Raw genomic sequence first — 17,816 nt, forward strand, 5'->3', positions numbered from 1 at the left:
CGTCTATAGGTCGGGGTGCCTTTTTAAGGACCTTCGATTAAAAAAAGCTGAGCTGCGTGGACAAATTACGCACGTCTACGTCTTAGAGGGATCTTCCCTGACCGGGAATCGAACCCGGGCCGCAGCAGTGAAAGCGCCGAATCCTAGCCACTAGACCACCAGGGAGGAGATGCTCTTGTGAGCCTGCCTTGCTCACTTCCTTATTGTGACTAAGCTAACTCCACTGTATAGATTGCCCATAAAGTACGAGTGGGGAAAAGTTAGGTGTCACACAGTGTGTTTGTCATAAGCAATTACCTTTATCCTCCTGCAAAAGCCTTTTTACTCTGCAATCACCTCTTGCTGGACAGCCTGCGCTGGAGCAGCCAGCATGAAAAGGGAGCTGAGTAAGGCAGGGCCTAGGGTCTCACCAGGGTGGCCGAGTGGTTAAGGCGTTGGACTTAAGATCCAATGGACAGTTGTCCGCATGGGTTCGAGCCCCATCCCTGGTATGGGTTTTCAGCGGGTGAGTAGGAACTTGCAGATGCTTTTTTAAAGCATTTTCCTCTGCCCTCCTCACCCTCCCAGTGCCCTTCCTTAACAGTCCCAATTCACGTCTCAGCTGTGGGGTCTGCTGCTACTCTGCACTTAGCATGGATGCTTCCCAAAGCAATGCAGTGCCACCTACGCAGAGCCCCTGCTTAGAGAAATACACCTCCTATGTCTTTTCCCACTGAAGGGAGCAGGAGGAAGTACTTGCTTCCTGGGGAACATGGGCCTGCCACTGGAATTTGTTAACCCGCCTCTTGCGGATTTCTCCCCTTTCTTTGATTTACACCTGCAGGCTCTCCCTTGCCATCGGAGCAGGATCTGCTGATGCAGGCCCGGCTGGATCAAATGTGCAAAGGCTTGTCCCCAGGCCTCGGGAAAAAATTGAGCAGAGATTCCCGCCTCTGCCTCCTCTTGCCTTCCGAACGGGCTTCCAAACGGGCAATGCCCTGACGGGTCCCCCACGCCCCATCCTGCCCATGCCCACACCCCTGTATATGAGGGTGACCCATGTCCCTCACCCTCCATGCTCGAACGGAAGACACGTGTGTCCTGAGGGGAGCGCCAGACAGGCATTTCTCCGGCCAGGCAGACCCCTGCAGCACCCGTTAAGCTCCAAAGCCTGTACATTCCCAAGATGCCACTGGTCACTATGCAAATCAGACAGCCCTGGCCACACCCTCTCCACCGCTGGGCTCTGCTGCTTTCGGTACGTGCAGCTCAGCTTTTTCTTACCCTGAACCAGACTTCCGTTTCAGCAAAAAGGTGGGTTGCAGTGGGTCCGGGATGCCATTTGGAGACAAAGCCTGCGGCCCTGTCAAAGATGACTTCCTGCCGCACACCATGTGGTCAGAAGCCTACGAAAAGAAGCGCACCTCGGAATACAGAATCTCACTTCCTCAAGAGCCTTGCACAAGAGATTTTCCTCCCGCCGAGGAAAGCAACTCAAAGGGAACCTTGCGAAAATCAAATTAGGAGCCAGATTGCGGGATGCTAGACAAACTGTTTGTCAGAAAAGCAAATTCATTTTGAGAAGCCCTGACCTGCGGGAAGGAAAAGCATTCAAGGGCAGAAGAAGGACTGTTCCCTGACCGGGAATCGAACCCGGGCCGCGGCGGTGAGAGCGCCGAATCCAAACCACTAGACCACCAGGGAACCCACAGCCATACAGCAAAAGTTCCTACACTGCTCTCCTAGTGACAAAGCTCATGGGGGCTGAAAGCATATTTTATTCTACAGCGAATATGAATCAGAACTTGAAAAAACACTCATGATTCCACCAGACTGTTTGTCACTTCCAAGCACAGGCCATCCCCTCCCCCGTGCTACTGAACCGACGAATTCCTGTACAATCGGGATCCCCGGGAAATCACAAGAGGGACACCTAGTGGCTGCTGATAGCTCAAAGACAGCTGGTACACCTTCTCACACCTACCTCGTTATTCAGCTTGCTGGAAGAATACATTGCGAATGACCGATTTAAGAGTGCAAGGGAGAAGAGTGCTCCAAAGTAGATGTATACATCGCAGCCGGGTTTTCCAGCAATTTACCTTTCTGATGAGCTCGTACTGCACTTTACGCCCACATAGAGCACCTGACTGGGTGGGGGACTGCGTGCGCATGAAGGTGGCTGAGGGCAATGGGAGCAAAGCAACCTGGGACACAGGGGACCCAGCCCCTTTCCTCTGCTTTCGTCTATAGGTCGGGGTGCCTTTTTAAGGACCTTCGATTAAAAAAAGCTGAGCTGCGTGGACAAATTACGCACGTCTACGTCTTAGAGGGATCTTCCCTGACCGGGAATCGAACCCGGGCCGCGGCGGTGAAAGCGCCGAATCCTAGCCACTAGACCACCAGGGAGGAGATGCTCTTGTGAGCCTGCCTTGCTCACTTCCTTATTGTGACTAAGCTAACTCCACTGTATAGATTGCCCATAAAGTACGAGTGGGGAAAAGTTAGGTGTCACACAGTGTGTTTGTCATAAGCAATTACCTTTATCCTCCTGCAAAAGCCTTTTTACTCTGCAATCACCTCTTGCTGGACAGCCTGCGCTGGAGCAGCCAGCATGAAAAGGGAGCTGAGTAAGGCAGGGCCTAGGGTCTCACCAGGGTGGCCGAGTTGTTAAGGCGTTGGACTTAAGATCCAATGGACAGTTGTCCGCATGGGTTCGAGCCCCATCCCTGGTATGGGTTTTCAGCGGGTGTGTAGGAACTTGCAAATGCTTTTGTAAAGCATTTTCCTCTGCCCTCCTCACCCTCCCAGTGCCCTTCCTTAACAGTCCCAATTCACGTCTCAGCTGTGGGGTCTGCTGCTACTCTGCACTTAGCATGGATGCTTCCCAAAGCAATGCAGTGCCACCTACGCAGAGCCCCTGCTTAGAGAAATACACCTCCTATGTCTTTTACCACTGAAGGGAGCAGGAGGAAGTACTTGCTTCCTGGGGAACATGGGCCTGCCACTGGAATTTGTTAACCCGCCTCTTGTGGATTTCTCCCCTTTCTTTGATTTACACCTGCAGGCTCTCCCTTGCCATCGGAGCAGGATCTGCTGATGCAGGCCCGGCTGGATCAAATGTGCAAAGGCTTGTCCCCAGGCCTCGGGAAAAAATTGAGCAGAGATTCCCGCCTCCGCCTCCTCTTGCCTTCCGAACGGGCTTCCAAACGGGCAATGCCCTGACGGGTCCCCCACACCCCATCCTGCCCATGCCCACACCCCTGTATATGAGGGTGACCCATGTCCCTCACCCTCCATGCTCGAACGGAAGACACGTGTGTCCTGAGGGGAGCGCCAGACAGGCATTTCTCCGGCCAGGCAGACCCCTGCAGCACCCGTTAGGCTCCAAAGCCTGTACATTCCCAAGATGCCACTGGCCACTATGCAAATCAGACAGCCCTGGCCACACCCTCTCCGCCGCTGGGCTCTGCTGCTTTCGGTACGTGCAGCTCAGCTTTTTCTTACCCTGAACCAGACTTCCGTTTCAGCAAAAAGCTGGGTTGCAGTGGGTCCGGGATGCCATTTGGAGACAAAGCCTGCGGCCCTGTCAAAGATGACTTCCTGCCGCACACCATGTGGTCAGAATCCTACGAAAAGAAGCGCACCTCGGAATACAGAATCTCACTTCCTCAAGAGCCTTGCACAAGAGATTTTCCTCCCGCCGAGGAAAGCAACTCAAAGGGAACCTTGCGAAAATCAGATTAGGAGCCAGATTGCGGGATGCTAGGCAAACTGTTTGTCAGAAAAGCAAATTCATTTTGAGAAGCCCTGACCTGCGGGAAGGAAAAGCATTCAAGGGCAGAAGAAGGACTGTTCCCCGACCGGGAATCGAACCCGGGCCGCGGCGGTGAGAGCGCCGAATCCTAACCACTAGACCACCAGGGAACCCACAGCCATACAGCAAAAGTTCCTACACTGCTCTCCTAGTGACAAAGCTCATGGGGGCTGAAAGCATATTTTATTCTACAGCGAATATGAATCAGAACTTGAAAAAACACTCATGATTCCACCAGACTGTTTGTCACTTCCAAGCACAGGCCATCCCCTCCCCCGTGCTACTGAACCGACGAATTCCTGTACAATCGGGATCCCCGGGAAATCACAAGAGGGACACCTAGTGGCCGCTGATAGCTCAAAGACAGCTGGTACACCTTCTCACACCTACCTCGTTATTCAGCTTGCTGGAAGAATACATTGCGAATGACCGATTCAAGAGTGCAAGGGAGAAGAGTGCTCCAAAGTAGATGTATACATCGCAGCCGGGTTTTCCAGCAATTTACCTTTCTGATGAGCTGGTACTGCACTTTACGCCCACATAGAGCACCTGACTGGGTGGGGGACTGCGTGCGCATGAAGGTGGCTGAGGGCAATGGGAGCAAAGCAACCTGGGACACAGGGGACCCAGCCCCTTTCCTCTGCTTTCGTCTATAGGTCGGGGTGCCTTTTTAAGGACCTTCGATTAAAAAAAGCTGAGCTGCGTGGACAAATTACGCACGTCTACGTCTTAGAGGGATCTTCCCTGACCGGGAATCGAACCCGGGCCGCAGCGGTGAAAGCGCCGAATCCTAGCCACTAGACCACCAGGGAGGAGATGCTCTTGTGAGCCTGCCTTGCTCACTTCCTTATTGTGACTAAGCTAACTCCACTGTATAGATTGCCCATAAAGTACGAGTGGGGAAAAGTTAGGTGTCACACAGTGTGTTTGTCATAAGCAATTACCTTTATCCTCCTGCAAAAGCCTTTTTACTCTGCAATCACCTCTTGCTGGACAGCCTGCGCTGGAGCAGCCAGCATGAAAAGGGAGCTGAGTAAGGCAGGGCCTAGGGTCTCACCAGGGTGGCCGAGTGGTTAATTCGTTGGACTTAAGATCCAATGGACAGTTGTCCGCATGGGTTCGAGCCCCATCCCTGGTATGGGTTTTCAGCGGGTGTGTAGGAACTTGCAGATGCTTTTTTAAAGCATTTTCCTCTGCCCTCCTCACCCTCCCAGTGCCCTTCCTTAACAGTCCCAATTCACGTCTCAGCTGTGGGGTCTGCTGCTACTCTGCACTTAGCATGGATGCTTCCCAAAGCAATGCAGTGCCACCTACGCAGAGCCCCTGCTTAGAGAAATACACCTCCTATGTCTTTTCCCACTGAAGGGAGCAGGAGGAAGTACTTGCTTCCTGGGGAACATGGGCCTGCCACTGGAATTTGTTAACCCGCCTCTTGCGGATTTCTCCCCTTTCTTTGATTTACACCTGCAGGCTCTCCCTTGCCATCGGAGCAGGATCTGCTGATGCAGGCCCGGCTGGATCAAATGTGCAAAGGCTTGTCCCCAGGCCTCGGGAAAAAATTGAGCAGAGATTCCCGCCTCCGCCTCCTCTTGCCTTCCGAACGGGCTTCCAAACGGGCAATGCCCTGACGGGTCCCCCACGCCCCATCCTGCCCATGCCCACCCCCCTGTATATGAGGGTGACCCATGTCCCTCACCCTCCATGCTCGAACGGAAGACACGTGTGTCCTGAGGGGAGCGCCAGACAGGCATTTCTCCGGCCAGGCAGACCCCTGCAGCACCCGTTAAGCTCCAAAGCCTGTACATTCCCAAGATGCCACTGGTCACTATGCAAATCAGACAGCCCTGGCCACACCCTCTCCACCGCTGGGCTCTGCTGCTTTCGGTACGTGCAGCTCAGCTTTTTCTTACCCTGAACCAGACTTCCGTTTCAGCAAAAAGGTGGGTTGCAGTGGGTCCGGGATGCCATTTGGAGACAAAGCCTGCGGCCCTGTCAAAGATGACTTCCTGCCGCACACCATGTGGTCAGAAGCCTACGAAAAGAAGCGCACCTCGGAATACAGAATCTCACTTCCTCAAGAGCCTTGCACAAGAGATTTTCCTCCCGCCGAGGAAAGCAACTCAAAGGGAACCTTGCGAAAATCAAATTAGGAGCCAGATTGCGGGATGCTAGACAAACTGTTTGTCAGAAAAGCAAATTCATTTTGAGAAGCCCTGACCTGCGGGAAGGAAAAGCATTCAAGGGCAGAAGAAGGACTGTTCCCTGACCGGGAATCGAACCCGGGCCGCGGCGGTGAGAGCGCCGAATCCAAACCACTAGACCACCAGGGAACCCACAGCCATACAGCAAAAGTTCCTACACTGCTCTCCTAGTGACAAAGCTCATGGGGGCTGAAAGCATATTTTATTCTACAGCGAATATGAATCAGAACTTGAAAAAACACTCATGATTCCACCAGACTGTTTGTCACTTCCAAGCACAGGCCATCCCCTCCCCCGTGCTACTGAACCGACGAATTCCTGTACAATCGGGATCCCCGGGAAATCACAAGAGGGACACCTAGTGGCCGCTGATAGCTCAAAGACAGCTGGTACACCTTCTCACACCTACCTCGTTATTCAGCTTGCTGGAAGAATACATTGCGAATGACCGATTTAAGAGTGCAAGGGAGAAGAGTGCTCCAAAGTAGATGTATACATCGCAGCCGGGTTTTCCAGCAATTTACCTTTCTGATGAGCTGGTACTGCACTTTACGCCCACATAGAGCACCTGACTGGGTGGGGGACTGCGTGCGCATGAAGGTGGCTGAGGGCAATGGGAGCAAAGCAACCTGGGACACAGGGGACCCAGCCCCTTTCCTCTGCTTTCGTCTATAGGTCGGGGTGCCTTTTTAAGGACCTTCGATTAAAAAAAGCTGAGCTGCGTGGACAAATTACGCACGTCTACGTCTTAGAGGGCTCTTCCCTGACCGGGAATCGAACCCGGGCCGTGGCGGTGAAAGCGCCGAATCCTAGCCACTAGACCACCAGGGAGGAGATGCTCTTGTGAGCCTGCCTTGCTCACTTCCTTATTGTGACTAAGCTAACTCCACTGTATAGATTGCCCATAAAGTACGAGTGGGGAAAAGTTAGGTGTCACACAGTGTGTTTGTCATAAGCAATTACCTTTATCCTCCTGCAAAAGCCTTTTTACTCTGCAATCACCTCTTGCTGGACAGCCTGCGCTGGAGCAGCCAGCATGAAAAGGGAGCTGAGTAAGGCAGGGCCTAGGGTCTCACCAGGGTGGCCGAGTTGTTAAGGCGTTGGACTTAAGATCCAATGGACAGTTGTCCGCATGGGTTCGAGCCCCATCCCTGGTATGGGTTTTCAGCGGGTGTGTAGGAACTTGCAAATGCTTTTGTAAAGCATTTTCCTCTGCCCTCCTCACCCTCCCAGTGCCCTTCCTTAACAGTCCCAATTCACGTCTCAGCTGTGGGGTCTGCTGCTACTCTGCACTTAGCATGGATGCTTCCCAAAGCAATGCAGTGCCACCTACGCAGAGCCCCTGCTTAGAGAAATACACCTCCTATGTCTTTTCCCACTGAAGGGAGCAGGAGGAAGTACTTGCTTCCTGGGGAACATGGGCCTGCCACTGGAATTTGTTAACCCGCCTCTTGTGGATTTCTCCCCTTTCTTTGATTTACACCTGCAGGCTCTCCCTTGCCATCGGAGCAGGATCTGCTGATGCAGGCCCGGCTGGATCAAATGTGCAAAGGCTTGTCCCCAGGCCTCGGGAAAAAATTGAGCAGAGATTCCCGCCTCCGCCTCCTCTTGCCTTCCGAACGGGCTTCCAAACGGGCAATGCCCTGACGGGTCCCCCACACCCCATCCTGCCCATGCCCACACCCCTGTATATGAGGGTGACCCATGTCCCTCACCCTCCATGCTCGAACGGAAGACACGTGTGTCCTGAGGGGAGCGCCAGACAGGCATTTCTCCGGCCAGGCAGACCCCTGCAGCACCCGTTAGGCTCCAAAGCCTGTACATTCCCAAGATGCCACTGGCCACTATGCAAATCAGACAGCCCTGGCCACACCCTCTCCGCCGCTGGGCTCTGCTGCTTTCGGTACGTGCAGCTCAGCTTTTTCTTACCCTGAACCAGACTTCCGTTTCAGCAAAAAGCTGGGTTGCAGTGGGTCCGGGATGCCATTTGGAGACAAAGCCTGCGGCCCTGTCAAAGATGACTTCCTGCCGCACACCATGTGGTCAGAATCCTACGAAAAGAAGCGCACCTCGGAATACAGAATCTCACTTCCTCAAGAGCCTTGCACAAGAGATTTTCCTCCCGCCGAGGAAAGCAACTCAAAGGGAACCTTGCGAAAATCAGATTAGGAGCCAGATTGCGGGATGCTAGGCAAACTGTTTGTCAGAAAAGCAAATTCATTTTGAGAAGCCCTGACCTGCGGGAAGGAAAAGCATTCAAGGGCAGAAGAAGGACTGTTCCCTGACCGGGAATCGAACCCGGGCCGCGGCGGTGAGAGCGCCGAATCCTAACCACTAGACCACCAGGGAACCCACAGCCATACAGCAAAAGTTCCTACACTGCTCTCCTAGTGACAAAGCTCATGGGGGCTGAAAGCATATTTTATTCTACAGCGAATATGAATCAGAACTTGAAAAAACACTCATGATTCCACCAGACTGTTTGTCACTTCCAAGCACAGGCCATCCCCTCCCCCGTGCTACTGAACCGACGAATTCCTGTACAATCGGGATCCCCGGGAAATCACAAGAGGGACACCTAGTGGCCGCTGATAGCTCAAAGACAGCTGGTACACCTTCTCACACCTACCTCGTTATTCAGCTTGCTGGAAGAATACATTGCGAATGACCGATTCAAGAGTGCAAGGGAGAAGAGTGCTCCAAAGTAGATGTATACATCGCAGCCGGGTTTTCCAGCAATTTACCTTTCTGATGAGCTGGTACTGCACTTTACGCCCACATAGAGCACCTGACTGGGTGGGGGACTGCGTGCGCATGAAGGTGGCTGAGGGCAATGGGAGCAAAGCAACCTGGGACACAGGGGACCCAGCCCCTTTCCTCTGCTTTCGTCTATAGGTCGGGGTGCCTTTTTAAGGACCTTCGATTAAAAAAAGCTGAGCTGCGTGGACAAATTACGCACGTCTACGTCTTAGAGGGATCTTCCCTGACCGGGAATCGAACCCGGGCCGCAGCGGTGAAAGCGCCGAATCCTAGCCACTAGACCACCAGGGAGGAGATGCTCTTGTGAGCCTGCCTTGCTCACTTCCTTATTGTGACTAAGCTAACTCCACTGTATAGATTGCCCATAAAGTACGAGTGGGGAAAAGTTAGGTGTCACACAGTGTGTTTGTCATAAGCAATTACCTTTATCCTCCTGCAAAAGCCTTTTTACTCTGCAATCACCTCTTGCTGGACAGCCTGCGCTGGAGCAGCCAGCATGAAAAGGGAGCTGAGTAAGGCAGGGCCTAGGGTCTCACCAGGGTGGCCGAGTGGTTAAGGCGTTGGACTTAAGATCCAATGGACAGTTGTCCGCATGGGTTCGAGCCCCATCCCTGGTATGGGTTTTCAGCGGGTGAGTAGGAACTTGCAGATGCTTTTTTAAAGCATTTTCCTCTGCCCTCCTCACCCTCCCAGTGCCCTTCCTTAACAGTCCCAATTCACGTCTCAGCTGTGGGGTCTGCTGCTACTCTGCACTTAGCATGGATGCTTCCCAAAGCAATGCAGTGCCACCTACGCAGAGCCCCTGCATAGAGAAATACACCTCCTATGTCTTTTCCCACTGAAGGGAGCAGGAGGAAGTACTTGCTTCCTGGGGAACATGGGCCTGCCACTGGAATTTGTTAACCCGCCTCTTGCGGATTTCTCCCCTTTCTTTGATTTACACCTGCAGGCTCTCCCTTGCCATCGGAGCAGGATCTGCTGATGCAGGCCCGGCTGGATCAAATGTGCAAAGGCTTGTCCCCAGGCCTCGGGAAAAAATTGAGCAGAGATTCCCGCCTCCGCCTCCTCTTGCCTTCCGAACGGGCTTCCAAACGGGCAATGCCCTGACGGGTCCCCCACGCCCCATCCTGCCCATGCCCACACCCCTGTATATGAGGGTGACCCATGTCCCTCACCCTCCATGCTCGAACGGAAGACACGTGTGTCCTGAGGGGAGCGCCAGACAGGCATTTCTCCGGCCAGGCAGACCCCTGCAGCACCCGTTAAGCTCCAAAGCCTGTACATTCCCAAGATGCCACTGGTCACTATGCAAATCAGACAGCCCTGGCCACACCCTCTCCACCGCTGGGCTCTGCTGCTTTCGGTACGTGCAGCTCAGCTTTTTCTTACCCTGAACCAGACTTCCGTTTCAGCAAAAAGGTGGGTTGCAGTGGGTCCGGGATGCCATTTGGAGACAAAGCCTGCGGCCCTGTCAAAGATGACTTCCTGCCGCACACCATGTGGTCAGAAGCCTACGAAAAGAAGCGCACCTCGGAATACAGAATCTCACTTCCTCAAGAGCCTTGCACAAGAGATTTTCCTCCCGCCGAGGAAAGCAACTCAAAGGGAACCTTGCGAAAATCAAATTAGGAGCCAGATTGCGGGATGCTAGACAAACTGTTTGTCAGAAAAGCAAATTCATTTTGAGAAGCCCTGACCTGCGGGAAGGAAAAGCATTCAAGGGCAGAAGAAGGACTGTTCCCTGACCGGGAATCGAACCCGGGCCGCAGCGGTGAGAGCGCCGAATCCAAACCACTAGACCACCAGGGAACCCACAGCCATACAGCAAAAGTTCCTACACTGCTCTCCTAGTGACAAAGCTCATGGGGGCTGAAAGCATATTTTATTCTACAGCGAATATGAATCAGAACTTGAAAAAACACTCATGATTCCACCAGACTGTTTGTCACTTCCAAGCACAGGCCATCCCCTCCCCCGTGCTACTGAACCGACGAATTCCTGTACAATCGGGATCCCCGGGAAATCACAAGAGGGACACCTAGTGGCCGCTGATAGCTCAAAGACAGCTGGTACACCTTCTCACACCTACCTCGTTATTCAGCTTGCTGGAAGAATACATTGCGAATGACCGATTTAAGAGTGCAAGGGAGAAGAGTGCTCCAAAGTAGATGTATACATCGCAGCCGGGTTTTCCAGCAATTTACCTTTCTGATGAGCTGGTACTGCACTTTACGCCCACATAGAGCACCTGACTGGGTGGGGGACTGCGTGCGCATGAAGGTGGCTGAGGGCAATGGGAGCAAAGCAACCTGGGACACAGGGGACCCAGCCCCTTTCCTCTGCTTTCGTCTATAGGTCGGGGTGCCTTTTTAAGGACCTTCGATTAAAAAAAGCTGAGCTGCGTGGACAAATTACGCACGTCTACGTCTTAGAGGGATCTTCCCTGACCGGGAATCGAACCCGGGCCGCGGCGGTGAAAGCGCCGAATCCTAGCCACTAGACCACCAGGGAGGAGATGCTCTTGTGAGCCTGCCTTGCTCACTTCCTTATTGTGACTAAGCTAACTCCACTGTATAGATTGCCCATAAAGTACGAGTGGGGAAAAGTTAGGTGTCACACAGTGTGTTTGTCATAAGCAATTACCTTTATCCTCCTGCAAAAGCCTTTTTACTCTGCAATCACCTCTTGCTGGACAGCCTGCGCTGGAGCAGCCAGCATGAAAAGGGAGCTGAGTAAGGCAGGGCCTAGGGTCTCACCAGGGTGGCCGAGTTGTTAAGGCGTTGGACTTAAGATCCAATGGACAGTTGTCCGCATGGGTTCGAGCCCCATCCCTGGTATGGGTTTTCAGCGGGTGTGTAGGAACTTGCAAATGCTTTTGTAAAGCATTTTCCTCTGCCCTCCTCACCCTCCCAGTGCCCTTCCTTAACAGTCCCAATTCACGTCTCAGCTGTGGGGTCTGCTGCTACTCTGCACTTAGCATGGATGCTTCCCAAAGCAATGCAGTGCCACCTACGCAGAGCCCCTGCTTAGAGAAATACACCTCCTATGTCTTTTACCACTGAAGGGAGCAGGAGGAAGTACTTGCTTCCTGGGGAACATGGGCCTGCCACTGGAATTTGTTAACCCGCCTCTTGTGGATTTCTCCCCTTTCTTTGATTTACACCTGCAGGCTATCCCTTGCCATCGGAGCAGGATCTGCTGATGCAGGCCCGGCTGGATCAAATGTGCAAAGGCTTGTCCCCAGGCCTCGGGAAAAAATTGAGCAGAGATTCCCGCCTCCGCCTCCTCTTGCCTTCCGAACGGGCTTCCAAACGGGCAATGCCCTGACGGGTCCCCCACACCCCATCCTGCCCATGCCCACACCCCTGTATATGAGGGTGACCCATGTCCCTCACCCTCCATGCTCGAACGGAAGACACGTGTGTCCTGAGGGGAGCGCCAGACAGGCATTTCTCCGGCCAGGCAGACCCCTGCGGCACCCGTTAGGCTCCAAAGCCTGTACATTCCCAAGATGCCACTGGCCACTATGCAAATCAGACAGCCCTGGCCACACCCTCTCCGCCGCTGGGCTCTGCTGCTTTCGGTACGTGCAGCTCAGCTTTTTCTTACCCTGAACCAGACTTCCGTTTCAGCAAAAAGCTGGGTTGCAGTGGGTCCGGGATGCCATTTGGAGACAAAGCCTGCGGCCCTGTCAAAGATGACTTCCTGCCGCACACCATGTGGTCAGAATCCTACGAAAAGAAGCGCACCTCGGAATACAGAATCTCACTTCCTCAAGAGCCTTGCACAAGAGATTTTCCTCCCGCCGAGGAAAGCAACTCAAAGGGAACCTTGCGAAAATCAGATTAGGAGCCAGATTGCGGGATGCTAGGCAAACTGTTTGTCAGAAAAGCAAATTCATTTTGAGAAGCCCTGACCTGCGGGAAGGAAAAGCATTCAAGGGCAGAAGAAGGACTGTTCCCTGACCGGGAATCGAACCCGGGCCGCGGCGGTGAGAGCGCCGAATCCTAACCACTAGACCACCAGGGAACCCACAGCCATACAGCAAAAGTTCCTACACTGCTCTCCTAGTGACAAAGCTCATGGGGGCTGAAAGCATATTTTATTCTACAGCGAATATGAATCAGAACTTGAAAAAACACTCATGATTCCACCAGACTGTTTGTCACTTCCAAGCACAGGCCATCCCCTCCCCCGTGCTACTGAACCGACGAATTCCTGTACAATCGGGATCCCCGGGAAATCACAAGAGGGACACCTAGTGGCCGCTGATAGCTCAAAGACAGCTGGTACACCTTCTCACACCTACCTCGTTATTCAGCTTGCTGGAAGAATACATTGCGAATGACCGATTCAAGAGTGCAAGGGAGAAGAGTGCTCCAAAGTAGATGTATACATCGCAGCCGGGTTTTCCAGCAATTTACCTTTCTGATGAGCTGGTACTGCACTTTACGCCCACATAGAGCACCTGACTGGGTGGGGGACTGCGTGCGCATGAAGGTGGCTGAGGGCAATGGGAGCAAAGCAACCTGGGACACAGGGGACCCAGCCCCTTTCCTCTGCTTTCGTCTATAGGTCGGGGTGCCTTTTTAAGGACCTTCGATTAAAAAAAGCTGAGCTGCGTGGACAAATTACGCACGTCTACGTCTTAGAGGGATCTTCCCTGACCGGGAATCGAACCCGGGCAGCGGCGGTGAAAGCGCCGAATCCTAGCCACTAGACCACCAGGGAGGAGATGCTCTTGTGAGCCTGCCTTGCTCACTTCCTTATTGTGACTAAGCTAACTCCACTGTATAGATTGCCCATAAAGTACGAGTGGGGAAAAGTTAGGTGTCACACAGTGTGTTTGTCATAAGCAATTATCTTTATCCTCCTGCAAAAGCCTTTTTACTCTGCAATCACCTCTTGCTGGACAGCCTGCGCTGGAGCAGCCAGCATGAAAAGGGAGCTGAGTAAGGCAGGGCCTAGGGTCTCACCAGGGTGGCCGAGTGGTTAAGGCGTTGGACTTAAGATCCAATGGACAGTTGTCCGCATGGGTTCGAGCCCCATCCCTGGTATGGGTTTTCAGCGGGTGTGTAGGAACTTGCAGATGCTTTTTTAAAGCATTTTCCTCTGCCCTCCTCACCCTCCCAGTGCCCTTCCTTAACAGTCCCAATTCACGTCTCAGCTGTGGGGTCTGCTGCTACTCTGCACTTAGCATGGATGCTTCCCAAAGCAATGCAGTGCCACCTACGCAGAGCCCCTGCTTAGAGAAATACACCTCCTATGTCTTTTCCCACTGAAGGGAGCAGGAGGAAGTACTTGCTTCCTGGGGAACATGGGCCTGCCACTGGAATTTGTTAACCCGCCTCTTGCGGATTTCTCCCCTTTCTTTGATTTACACCTGCAGGCTCTCCCTTGCCATCGGAGCAGGATCTGCTGATGCAGGCCCGGCTGGATCAAATGTGCAAAGGCTTGTCCCCAGGCCTCGGGAAAAAATTGAGCAGAGATTCCCGCCTCCGCCTCCTCTTGCCTTCCGAATGGGCTTCCAAACGGGCAATGCCCTGACGGGTCCCCCACACCCCATCCTGCCCATGCCCACACCCCTGTATATGAGGGTGACCCATGTCCCTCACCCTCCATGCTCGAACGGAAGACACGTGTGTCCTGAGGGGAGCGCCAGACAGGCATTTCTCCGGCCAGGCAGACCCCTGCAGCACCCGTTAGGCTCCAAAGCCTGTACATTCCCAAGATGCCACTGGCCACTATGCAAATCAGACAGCCCTGGCCACACCCTCTCCGCCGCTGGGCTCTGCTGCTTTCGGTACGTGCAGCTCAGCTTTTTCTTACCCTGAACCAGACTTCCGTTTCAGCAAAAAGCTGGGTTGCAGTGGGTCCGGGATGCCATTTGGAGACAAAGCCTGCGGCCCTGTCAAAGATGACTTCCTGCCGCACACCATGTGGTCAGAATCCTATGAAAAGAAGCGCACCTCGGAATACAGAATCTCACTTCCTCAAGAGCCTTGCACAAGAGATTTTCCTCCCGCCGAGGAAAGCAACTCAAAGGGAACCTTGCGAAAATCAGATTAGGAGCCAGATTGCGGGATGCTAGGCAAACTGTTTGTCAGAAAAGCAAATTCATTTTGAGAAGCCCTGACCTGCGGGAAGGAAAAGCATTCAAGGGCAGAAGAAGGACTGTTCCCTGACCGGGAATCGAAGCCGGGCCGCGGCGGTGAGAGCGCCGAATCCTAACCACTAGACCACCAGGGAACCCACAGCCATACAGCAAAAGTTCCTACACTGCTCTCCTAGTGACAAAGCTCATGGGGGCTGAAAGCATATTTTATTCTACAGCGAATATGAATCAGAACTTGAAAAAACACTCATGATTCCACCAGACTGTTTGTCACTTCCAAGCACAGGCCATCCCCTCCCCCGTGCTACTGAACCAACGAATTCCTGTACAATCGGGATCCCCGGGAAATCACAAGAGGGACACCTAGTGGCCGCTGATAGCTCAAAGACAGCTGGTACACCTTCTCACACCTACCTCGTTATTCAGCTTGCTGGAAGAATACATTGCGAATGACCGATTCAAGAGTGCAAGGGAGAAGAGTGCTCCAAAGTAGATGTATACATCGCAGCCGGGTTTTCCAGCAATTTACCTTTCTGATGAGCTGGTACTGCACTTTACGCCCACATAGAGCACCTGACTGGGTGGGGGACTGCGTGCGCATGAAGGTGGCTGAGGGCAATGGGAGCAAAGCAACCTGGGACACAGGGGACCCAGCCCCTTTCCTCTGCTTTCGTCTATAGGTCGGGGTGCCTTTTTAAGGACCTTCGATTAAAAAAAGCTGAGCTGCGTGGACAAATTACGCACGTCTACGTCTTAGAGGGATCTTCCCTGACCGGGAATCGAACCCGGGCCGCGGCGGTGAAAGCGCCGAATCCTAGCCACTAGACCACCAGGGAGGAGATGCTCTTGTGAGCCTGCCTTGCTCACTTCCTTATTGTGACTAAGCTAACTCCACTGTATAGATTGCCCATAAAGTACGAGTGGGGAAAAGTTAGGTGTCACACAGTGTGTTTGTCATAAGCAATTACCTTTATCCTCCTGCAAAAGCCTTTTTACTCTGCAATCACCTCTTGCTGGACAGCCTGCGCTGGAGCAGCCAGCATGAAAAGGGAGCTGAGTAAGGCAGGGCCTAGGGTCTCACCAGGGTGGCCGAGTGGTTAAGGCGTTGGACTTAAGATCCAATGAACAGTTGTCCGCATGGGTTCGAGCCCCATCCCTGGTATGGGTTTTCAGCGGGTGTGTAGGAACTTGCAGATGCTTTTTTAAAGCATTTTCCTCTGCCCTCCTCACCCTCCCAGTGCTCTTCCTTAACAGTCCCAATTCACGTCTCAGCTGTGGGGTCTGCTGCTACTCTGCACTTAGCATGGATGCTTCCCAAAGCAATGCAGTGCCACCTACGCAGAGCCCCTGCTTAGAGAAATACACCTCCTATGTCTTTTCCCACTGAAGGGAGCAGGAGGAAGTACTTGCTTCCTGGGGAACATGGGCCTGCCACTGGAATTTGTTAACCCGCCTCTTGCGGATTTCTCCCCTTTCTTTGATTTACACCTGCAGGCTCTCCCTTGCCATCGGAGCAGGATCTGCTGATGCAGGCCCGGCTGGATCAAATGTGCAAAGGCTTGTCCCCAGCCCTCGGGAAAAAATTGAGCAGAGATTCCCGCCTCCGCCTCCTCTTGCCTTCCGAACGGGCTTCCAAACGGGCAATGCCCTGACGGGTCCCCCACACCCCATCCTGCCCATGCCCACACCCCTGTATATGAGGGTGACCCATGTCCCTCACCCTCCATGCTCGAACGGAAGACACGTGTGTCCTGAGGGGAGCGCCAGACAGGCATTTCTCCGGCCAGGCAGACCCCTGCAGCACCCGTTAGGCTCCAAAGCCTGTACATTCCCAAGATGCCACTGGCCACTATGCAAATCAGACAGCCCTGGCCACACCCTCTCCGCCGCTGGGCTCTGCTGCTTTCGGTACGTGCAGCTCAGCTTTTTCTTACCCTGAACCAGACTTCCGTTTCAGCAAAAAGCTGGGTTGCAGTGGGTCCGGGATGCCATTTGGAGACAAAGCCTGCGGCCCTGTCAAAGATGACTTCCTGCCGCACACCATGTGGTCAGAATCCTACGAAAAGAAGCGCACCTCGGAATACAGAATCTCACTTCCTCAAGAGCCTTGCACAAGAGATTTTCCTCCCGCCGAGGAAAGCAACTCAAAGGGAACCTTGCGAAAATCAGATTAGGAGCCAGATTGCGGGATGCTAGGCAAACTGTTTGTCAGAAAAGCAAATTCATTTTGAGAAGCCCTGACCTGCGGGAAGGAAAAGCATTCAAGGGCAGAAGAAGGACTGTTCCCTGACCGGGAATCGAACCCGGGCCGCGGCGGTGAGAGCGCCGAATCCTAACCACTAGACCACCAGGGAACCCACAGCCATACAGCAAAAGTTCCTACACTGCTCTCCTAGTGACAAAGCTCATGGGGGCTGAAAGCATATTTTATTCTACAGCGAATATGAATCAGAACTTGAAAAAACACTCATGATTCCACCAGACTGTTTGTCACTTCCAAGCACAGGCCATCCCCTCCCCCGTGCTACTGAACCGACGAATTCCTGTACAATCGGGATCCCCGGGAAATCACAAGAGGGACACCTAGTGGCCGCTGATAGCTCAAAGACAGCTGGTACACCTTCTCACACCTACCTCGTTATTCAGCTTGCTGGAAGAATACATTGCGAATGACCGATTCAAGAGTGCCAGGGAGAAGAGTGCTCCAAAGTAGATGTATACATCGCAGCCGGGTTTTCCAGCAATTTACCTTTCTGATGAGCTGGTACTGCACTTTACGCCCACATAGAGCACCTGACTGGGTGGGGGACTGCGTGCGCATGAAGGTGGCTGAGGGCAATGGGAGCAAAGCAACCTGGGACACAGGGGACCCAGCCCCTTTCCTCTGCTTTCGTCTATAGGTCGGGGTGCCTTTTTAAGGACCTTCGATTAAAAAAAGCTGAGCTGC

At 53.3% G+C, this 17,816-nt stretch overlaps 6 non-coding genes across 6 annotated transcripts; all 6 read right to left on the reverse strand.

The window, feature by feature from the left end:
* Window positions 1-2,313: 2,313 nt before the first annotated feature.
* Window positions 2,314-2,385, reverse strand: TRNAE-UUC (transfer RNA glutamic acid (anticodon UUC)). Its single transcript has one exon. It is a non-coding gene; the product is annotated as a tRNA-Glu (tRNA).
* Window positions 2,386-8,271: 5,886 nt separating this feature from the next.
* On the reverse strand, window positions 8,272-8,343 carry TRNAE-CUC (transfer RNA glutamic acid (anticodon CUC)). The gene has a single exon. It is a non-coding gene; the product is annotated as a tRNA-Glu (tRNA).
* Window positions 8,344-11,193: 2,850 nt separating this feature from the next.
* On the reverse strand, window positions 11,194-11,265 carry TRNAE-UUC (transfer RNA glutamic acid (anticodon UUC)). The gene has a single exon. It is a non-coding gene; the product is annotated as a tRNA-Glu (tRNA).
* A 1,446-nt stretch (window positions 11,266-12,711) lies between these two features.
* On the reverse strand, window positions 12,712-12,783 carry TRNAE-CUC (transfer RNA glutamic acid (anticodon CUC)). Its single transcript has one exon. It is a non-coding gene; the product is annotated as a tRNA-Glu (tRNA).
* Window positions 12,784-15,633: 2,850 nt separating this feature from the next.
* On the reverse strand, window positions 15,634-15,705 carry TRNAE-UUC (transfer RNA glutamic acid (anticodon UUC)). The gene has a single exon. It is a non-coding gene; the product is annotated as a tRNA-Glu (tRNA).
* A 1,446-nt stretch (window positions 15,706-17,151) lies between these two features.
* On the reverse strand, window positions 17,152-17,223 carry TRNAE-CUC (transfer RNA glutamic acid (anticodon CUC)). Its single transcript has one exon. It is a non-coding gene; the product is annotated as a tRNA-Glu (tRNA).
* Between the last annotated feature and the right edge of the window lie 593 nt (window positions 17,224-17,816).

Source organism: Triturus cristatus, chromosome 5_2 (assembly GCF_964204655.1).
Source record: "Triturus cristatus chromosome 5_2, aTriCri1.1, whole genome shotgun sequence".
NCBI lineage: Eukaryota > Metazoa > Chordata > Amphibia > Caudata > Salamandridae > Triturus > Triturus cristatus.